Genomic DNA, 8,722 nt, shown 5'->3' with positions numbered 1-8,722 from the left:
TATTGCATAGAGTTTATCATGGTTCCTTTAGGAACCCAAATTAATTTGTTTGGACTTATTTTCTTGAATGGACAACAATGTGTCTTGTGTCCAGATTTGCAACAAAAGTTGCACTTGGTTTGGTGTTGAACATGTAAGATGGAGCCTTTTATGAAGGTGGTTGGATTTTGGTGAGGATTTCTCACAAATCCAATCCCGCTCCTTTTTGGAATGTGACCCTTGTTTGCAAGGATCATGTTTAATGACTTGCTACCAACCTCGAATTTCTTCAAGGTGTCCTTGAGTAGCAGGTTTTCTTTTTGCATAGTTTCTAAATCATGACATTTGATACATGAATTTAAACTATCATGATGTTCGACTTTTAACTTATCAAACTCACAAGTAAGACTATCATGCATCTTTTTCAGCAATTTATATTTTCTACTTATACTCTTGCATTCGTCAAATAAGTCATTGAAAGCATTTAATAATTCATCGAAAGATAAATCAGCATCTATTGAATTTGTTACCTCGTCTTCGATGGCCATTAAGGCGTAATGAGCAACTTGCTCGGTGTTGGACTCCTCTTCCTCAGATGTGCTCGAATCATCCCATGTTGCTTGGAGCGCCTTCTTCTTTGTTGTTCTTTTCTTGACTTGGGGACAATCACTTTTGTAGTGTCCCGGCTTTTTGCATTCATAGCAGATCACTTGGTCCTTTTTGGGTTCAAGTTTATTTTTTGCATCATTCTTAAACTTGTTTCTTTTAAAGAACTTTTTAAACTTTCTTGTTAGAAGTGCCAAGTCATCATCACAGTCCTCATCACTTGAGTTTTCTCTCAAGTGGCATTCTGACGTTTTGAGTGCCATATCCTTCCTGTTCTTTGGAAGGATGTCTTCTTGCTCTTCATGAGCTTTACAAGTCATTTCATAGGTCATTAGTGACCCGATTAGTTCTTCAAGAGGGAAATTTCGCAGATCTTTTGCCTCTTGAATAGCGGTGACTTTAGGATCCCAACTCTTAGGAAGGGATCTTAGTATCTTATTAACAAGCTCAAAATCCGAAAAGCTCTTTCCGAGTCCTTTTAGACCGTTGACGACATCCGTGAAACGGGTAAACATGTCGCCAATGGTTTCACTCGGTTTCATCCGAAAGAGTTCGAAAGAGTGTAACAGCAAATTGATTTTTGACTCTTTTACTCTACTTGTGCCCTCATGGGTCACTTCGAGTGTGTGCCAAATATCAAATGCAGTTTCACAAGTTGAAACACGGTTAAACTCGTTTTTATCGAGTGCACAAAATAAGGCATTCATAGCCTTTGCATTTAGAGCGAAAGCCTTCTTCTCCAAATCATTCCAATCGATCATTGGAAGAGAAGACTTTGAAAAACCATTCTCGACAAGATTCCATAATTCAAAATCCATAGAAATAAGAAAGATCCTCATTCGGGTTTTCCAGTAGGTGTAGTCCGTCCCATTAAACATGGGTGGACGTGTAATAGAATGGCCCTCTTGGTTTCCGGCGTAAGCCATCTCTCTTGGGTTTTAATCCTTTTGAGAGTTAACCGGGCTCTGATACCAATTGTTAGGATCGAGAGCACTAAGAGGGGGGGGGTGAATTAGTGCAGCGGAAATCTTACAGCGATTAAAAACCAAAAGCTGCGTTCGTTCAATAAAAGCTATTATGATGCAAAAGCTAATTCTCAGTTTGTATCTAAGTGCAGTTTGCGTCTAAGCGCAGATTGCGTCTAAGCGCAGTTTGCATCTAAACACAGTTTGCGTCTAAGCGCAGTTTGCGTCTAAGCGCAGTTTGCGTCTAAACACAGTTTGCGTCTAAGCGCAGTTTTGCGTCTAAGCGCAGTTTACGTCTAAACTCAGATTTACGTCTAAACGCAGTTTTACGTCTAAACGCAGATTTACGTCTAAACGCAGATTTACGTCTAAACTTTGAAACTCGTTTGTATACTCGCAAAAGGCAGTATGCAGTTGAAATCAAGACGTAAACGTGAACTGAGAACTGATGATTGTGAGAGGAAAGCCGATTTACGTCTAAATGCAGTTTTACGTCTAAATGTTGAAACTCGTTCGTAAAATTGTAGAGGACAGTTTGCAGTTATCAATAGGATCAAAATGTAAGTGTAAACTGCAAAGAAACTCTTTCGTAAAAGCACGGAAGACAGTTCTGCAGAATCAAACGTAAACGTAAACTGTAATGTACGAAAATGCAGATTCGGAAGAACAGCACTTAGAACTTGTTCGTGAGAGCGCAGAGAGCAGTAGTAATGGAGGAGGTTTGCAGTAATGATAAAGTGCTCAAAAATAAACGCAAACCAGAGATTTAGAGTGGTTCGGTCAGCCTTGACCTACTCCACTTTTGGCTTCCTCCACCGACGAGGTTGCCGACGTCAACTAGGGGCCTTCCTTCAATGGGCGAAGGCCAAACTGCCCTTTTACAGTTTCTCTCCTTTTAACAGGCTCAGGAGACAACCTTTACAGACCTTTCTCTCCTCACTTTACAACTGAAAACTTGAAGAACAGAAGGAGGAGACTTAAAGGCTTTACAACACTTTTGAGCTCTTAGAATCACAGAAAAGATCAAGATTTCGGTGTGGGTCTGTATCTTTTCAGTGCTGAATGGGTGGGGTATTTATAGGCCCCAACCCAATTCAAATTTCGAGCTCAAAACGATCAAATCCCGGAATTCCGGGATCAGGCGGTTGCACCTCTTGACTGGAGAGGTGGCACCGCCTGGCAGAGCTCGAAGTCTGAGCTCAGGCGGTTGCACCTCTCGACTGGAGAGGTGGCACCGCCTGGCAGAGCTCGAAGACTGAGCTCGGACGGTTCCACCTTCTCTGTCAGGGGTGGTTGCACCTTCCTGCCAGAGCTCGAAGACCGAGCTCAGGCGGTGCATCTCCTGACCAGAGAAGTTTCTCTTCTCTGCCAGAGGTGATCGCACCTTTCTGCCAGAGGTGGTTGCACCTCTCTGCCAGAGCTCGAAGACTGAGCTTAGGCTGTGCATCTCCTGGCCAGAGAGGTCGTACTTCTCTTCCAGAGCTCGAAGACTGAGCTCGGTGATTGCATCACCAGGCAGAGCTCGAAACTTGAGCTCAGGCGGTGCTACCGCTTGACAGAGGAGGTTGCACCGCCCAGTCTCGCTTGGAGACTGAGCCCTGGGCGGTTGCACCGCCTGGCTGGAGCGGTTGCACCTCCCAGTCTCGCTGGGAGACTTAGCCTGGGCGGTGGCACCTCCCTGCCTGGGCGGTTGCACCTCCCTGCCTGGGCGGTTGCACCTCCCACAGCTTCTTGGGTTCGAATGGGTTGAACCATTCGACCCAACTTGAGTTCTTCAGGGGCCCAATTGCCCCAGGATTAAGCTAATGGGATCACCTCCCATTTCTAGCTTAATCACCGTGCTAACTACGATTAAATCTAAGACAATTTCTGCAGCTTTGCTTCGGTACGTCAATTGCTTTTTCCGGCGAGTTTCCGGCGAACTTCCGTCGATCATCCGATGAACCCTCGGTGATGCTTCTGCGGACTTCCGGCAAACTCCTGGACTTTGCGACGATCCACTTGGCGAGTTCCGACGAGCTTCGCTTGGCAAGCTTCTGGACTTCTCGGATCTGTTCCCGCAGAACCTCCGACGACCGTCCGTACTTCCGTCGAACTCTCGAACTCCCAACGTGATCATGAACTTGACTCCGGCGCAACTCCTGCTGCTTGTCTATCTTTCATCGTAGTTAATCCTGCACACTTATCTCAACACATAGATTAGATAACAAATGACAATTGACTTCATCATCAAAATCCGAGATTCAACACATGAGACATTCCTCTCATGACATCGAGAGTGGATGATCCTTTATTGACACTCAATGGCCCTCGTAAGATTGACTACCGCTCCCGAAGATCGGATATGCTAGATCTGGGACATCCAAATCTATAAGTCTGGTATCAAAGAATGGATCACTCATATAGGACATCATTGGTGTCTCAAGTCTAAGGACCAGATACACAATTGGGACCATAGAATCGCTGTATGATAATAAGGCATCATCAACCATCCAACATTCCGTAAGCGGATCAATCTGTGAACTCATTCTCCAATGAGCACCTGCATTGTATCTCTAGTGTCCCCACACGAGCAGCTATGAGATCAGCTGCATCCATCATATGGACAGGTATACAATACACTAGTCTGTCCGATTATCTCGATGTCCCACTTAAGTAACCTATGACCGGGATTATTTAGGATATATGTTTAAATACGAATCGGTCTCATTATCAAGATTTCGTCATGATTTAATTCTCATTGCACAGATCCAAGGACATCACAATATATATATATATATATATATATATATATATATATATATATATATATATATATATATATATATATATATATATAATAGTCAATATAAAGTGATAAAATACCAAAATATAATAAGCAAAATGACTACGTGTCAAGTCACACGTGTCATCACTCACGTAATTGGCTTATTGGGCACCTATGACTAGCAACAGTACAATTCTCGATATATGGTCTCTAAGATATTATATGGATGAGGGACTATAGGTACACGGTAACTAAGGATATATGAGTCCAAAGGATTGGATTCCCTTGTATAATCTGGGAATTACGGCGTAGTGGCCTAGTACATCCATAGTCGATGAGTCAAGTGAATTATTGTTGAGATAATAATTCACTAAGCCAAAAGAAATTTTAATAGGTATGACTCACGACCAGCTCGATATTGGGCCTAGAGGGTCACACACATATGGTAGGTGTTACGACGAGCAGATATTCAGATATGAGATATCCATTATAGCCTCTATCTTATTGGATATCCAATAAACCCCTGAATTATTAGATCTCATGGATGAGATCCAATAAGAGCTAATAAAAGATTATTGGGTAGAGACCCACTAATTTAAGAGGCTTGGGTAATTGGATGGAGATCCAATACCCAATAAGGCATGATTCATTAGGGTTAACTAAGGGCCTCTATAAATAGGAGGGAACTAAAGGCCTACAAGCTAGGGCTTCTAAGTTGCCACCTCTTATTCTCCTCTCTCCATCTCCTCCTCAAATAGCAGGCCTAGAGATTTGAGGAGCATCGTTGCAGCCCTGTTATGTGAATCACCGCTAGAGAAGAGGACTCTTAACCTCATTCATCCACTCCTACAGATCCGTAGGGATTTAGGGATATACTATCTCTCTAGGTAACATAATTATCTCACATGTGGTTTTCTATTTCGTAAGTTTTGCATACCAATCTACGTACGACGATGAACACGTATTGGGAAATTTGGGGTTTTTATTTTATGTTCTTCCACTACGCATGTGATGTCGCTCGTAGATTTCCTAACAACTCCTAATTGAGTTAGTGAGATTACTCCTAAAACTAACTCAAATTAAGACCTAACTATAATAATTAAGACTTAAATAATTACAAATCATGAATTCTCAATTGTCCGACACATCTTTTGTTTATCCGAACACTCGATGAACTTCCGACACATCGTCCGAACCTTTGGTGTATCGCCAGATCCATCGACATGTTGAATCCCCAACATCTGATCTTGGTGCAACATCTTATTCTTCCGACCCGATGCCCGTTTTCTGACTTCGGCCCAATGTTTGATTCTTCTTACTCCAATTGTTTTGCCTTTTCATGATCGTAGTTAGTCCTGCATCACTTTTCTCAAAACATGGATTAGATCATAAACTCATCAATTGATTTCATCATTAAAATTCGAGATTCAACAAACACAAAATTAATAAATTAATTAGAAAAATAAATTTCTCAAGAGCAGTTTAATTGTAGTCTAAAGAAAGCCAATCGTAAGCTTCTCAAGGCCAACCTTAATAATGACATAGGCCTCCTTAGGTCTAAATAAGTAGTATGCAACTTCCCGAGCAATAAGAATATCATCCTAAATATTATGATCCTTAAGGAATGCTGATTATTCTTTGGAACTTATATTATGCAGTAGAGATTTCATGTGATTTGTAAAAAGATACGATAATTTAAATTACATAAGGAAATAGGTCGAAAGTCTAAAATGGTAGACGAATTTAAGTTGGAATGAAATATATGAATGTTTTTCTCCTATTCTCCTCTTCCCTTCTCCTCCTCAGATAACAGGTCTGCAGATTTGAGGAGCATCATTGTAGCCCTACTGTCTGATTTATTTTCTTCAATTGTTTTGTTGTTTCATGATCATGATTAGTCCTGCATTACTTTTCTCAAAATATGGATTAGATTGTAAACTCATCAATTGATTTTATCATCAAAATATGAGATTCAACGGACATCAAATTAATAAATTAATTAAAAATAAATAAATTTCTTTATGATTGTATTCCAAGGAAAGCTAATCGTAAGCCTTCTCAATGCCAACCTTAATAATGATAGAGGCCTCCTTAAACCTAAATAAGGTGTGTGCAATTTTTTTTGAGTAATAAGAATATCATTCTAAATACTACGACCCTTGAGAAATGCTGACTATTATTTGAAAATTATATTATGCAGTAGAGATTTCATGCAATTTGTAAGCAACTCGAAAAAGATATGATAATTTAAATTAGATAAGGAAATAGGTAGAAAGTCTAAAATGGTAGACGAATTCAAGCCGGAATGAAATCTACAAGACTCAATCCTCACACAAAACCAATAAATTATTAAATTAATTAAACGTCACCCAAAGTAAAATTTTCAATCGTGAAACCATATGATCGAGGACTCTTACCATTGCCCATAGATCAAATAGAATCCCAAATCTCCATGCTCAAAAGGCCGAATCAAGGATGTATGGGAAGTTGTATCAATACTAGGCATGGCAGAGCAAGCACTAGATGGGGTAATAGTAGTGGCAAGCTGGTTCACAAATGCCTATAAAAATCAACAAAATGAGACCTGATTTATGGATGTTGGGCGATAACTTTAGAACCAACCGAAATAGAGTTGATGAGATTTTGCCTACTCCTAAAAAAAACAAGATTATGATAGTACCATATGTTACGATCGATCAATCCAATGGCCTTTGGCCAAAACCCACCACTTGAGATTAATTTGTTTGAGAATAAAATTCAATCTTTTATGAATGACATGAAAGATAAATGGCTTCGACATCAGTAAGATCAGATTGGGAGTCTTTAAATTTAAAATTAGATATTAGAAGACTCTCGACCTCAATAGCCTGCTGGTCCAAATTCCCAAACTGCTATCAAAATGGGCAAGGCGGCTAAGGGAAGTTCAATTGGCACTTAAGACCTCATGAAACCCATAGTTTTCAATGCATAAGTTATGGAAACGAAAAGGATGCCTTTTATTCTGTTGACTCGAAACAATCGAGAACCTAAAAGGAGCAGGATCAAAACAACACCAACTAAGATGTTTAACAGAAGAAAGATTAGACAGATTAAGCCAACTAACATTAGCAAACACACGATCTAATCTAATGAAGATAAAGGAGGGCAAGAATCAAACACTCCCCTATGTTCGATTGGAACCGAGACAACGCTAGCAACTGAGGTAGATGCACGTGCCTTGCACCCTTTGGGATTCTTTGTTCCTGACAGCCGAGGCTACCGTCATCACGCTTACCTCCACCGCACCCTTGTTATAAGAAAGTTGCTTGTGAACAGTGGAGCGGAACATCCACAATAGCCTCATCTGGATTGCCAACCACTGAAGGCAACTCCTCACTCGCAGCGTTTCACCAAGCAAAGAAGAAAAGTGCTTAGCTATGAAATTAATTTTCGAATAAATCAAGAATCAAAACTTGATCCTTAAAGTACAAAGACTCCCTTTACATCATTGATACCTCGAGATCTGTATATGCTGCCTTGCACCATAGTACCACTTTTGCTATCCTATTTTACATCTCATTACTATCTTTCCTGTCCCTTCACAAAAAATACCCTAAAAGAAGTTTGAAACGCTAATTAATTACAACCTATCATTAGGATTTTGACGCAGTGAACACAGAACTGGATGAAGGTGCCTTTGGAGACCCAATTATTTTGACTAGAGATTCAAAGCCCGAGGATTGAAACATTATTCAGTAAATTTCATATAAACTTCAAAGAAGTTTGATTGTTAAAATCCATTTATTCTTAGGAAAACAAACATTAATATAATAAATAAAGAGACAGAGATGCTCTTTTAACAATCGAAAAAGGACAACAAAAGGTTCCAATTTGGGTGGCCAATTGTTAGATTAATTAGAACTTTTAACCTGACTTTCCAATTTCAATGTGTAACATGATTTAATCTACTTCATTATTTGGCTCAATTATGTAACTCAGTTTACATAGAAATGATAAACCATTAATGACCAATTCGTAGATTACTCGCAATCAACTTCTATGCTAAACGATACTTAATATTGATGATCATAATATAAATATTCTATAATGTAAATTGATAAATTACGTACGAAGGCAACAAACATAAAACATTTTATATAAGTAGTAAAATTTATTATTTTTGAAAAAATAAAATAAAATTAATTAATTAACACAATAATAATAATAACAAAATCGTACGAAGGCTCTACTTTTCACAATAATAATAAAGTATTACTCGATCCTAATACTCATGTATACATCCATCATCGTGGTTAATCTCAAGCTAACTTTACCGTCTATCAAACTAATTTTCTAGAGGAGAATTGTATTGAATTTAGGGTCAAACTTTTGGCCAACTATTTCTCATGTGATCCGACCCCATCAT

This window comes from Musa acuminata, chromosome BXJ2-7 (assembly GCF_036884655.1).
Source record: "Musa acuminata AAA Group cultivar baxijiao chromosome BXJ2-7, Cavendish_Baxijiao_AAA, whole genome shotgun sequence".
In the NCBI taxonomy this organism is placed as follows: Eukaryota; Viridiplantae; Streptophyta; class Magnoliopsida; order Zingiberales; family Musaceae; genus Musa; species Musa acuminata.
The sequence above is the reverse complement of the archived record's forward strand: the minus strand, read 5'-3'. Positions refer to the sequence as shown.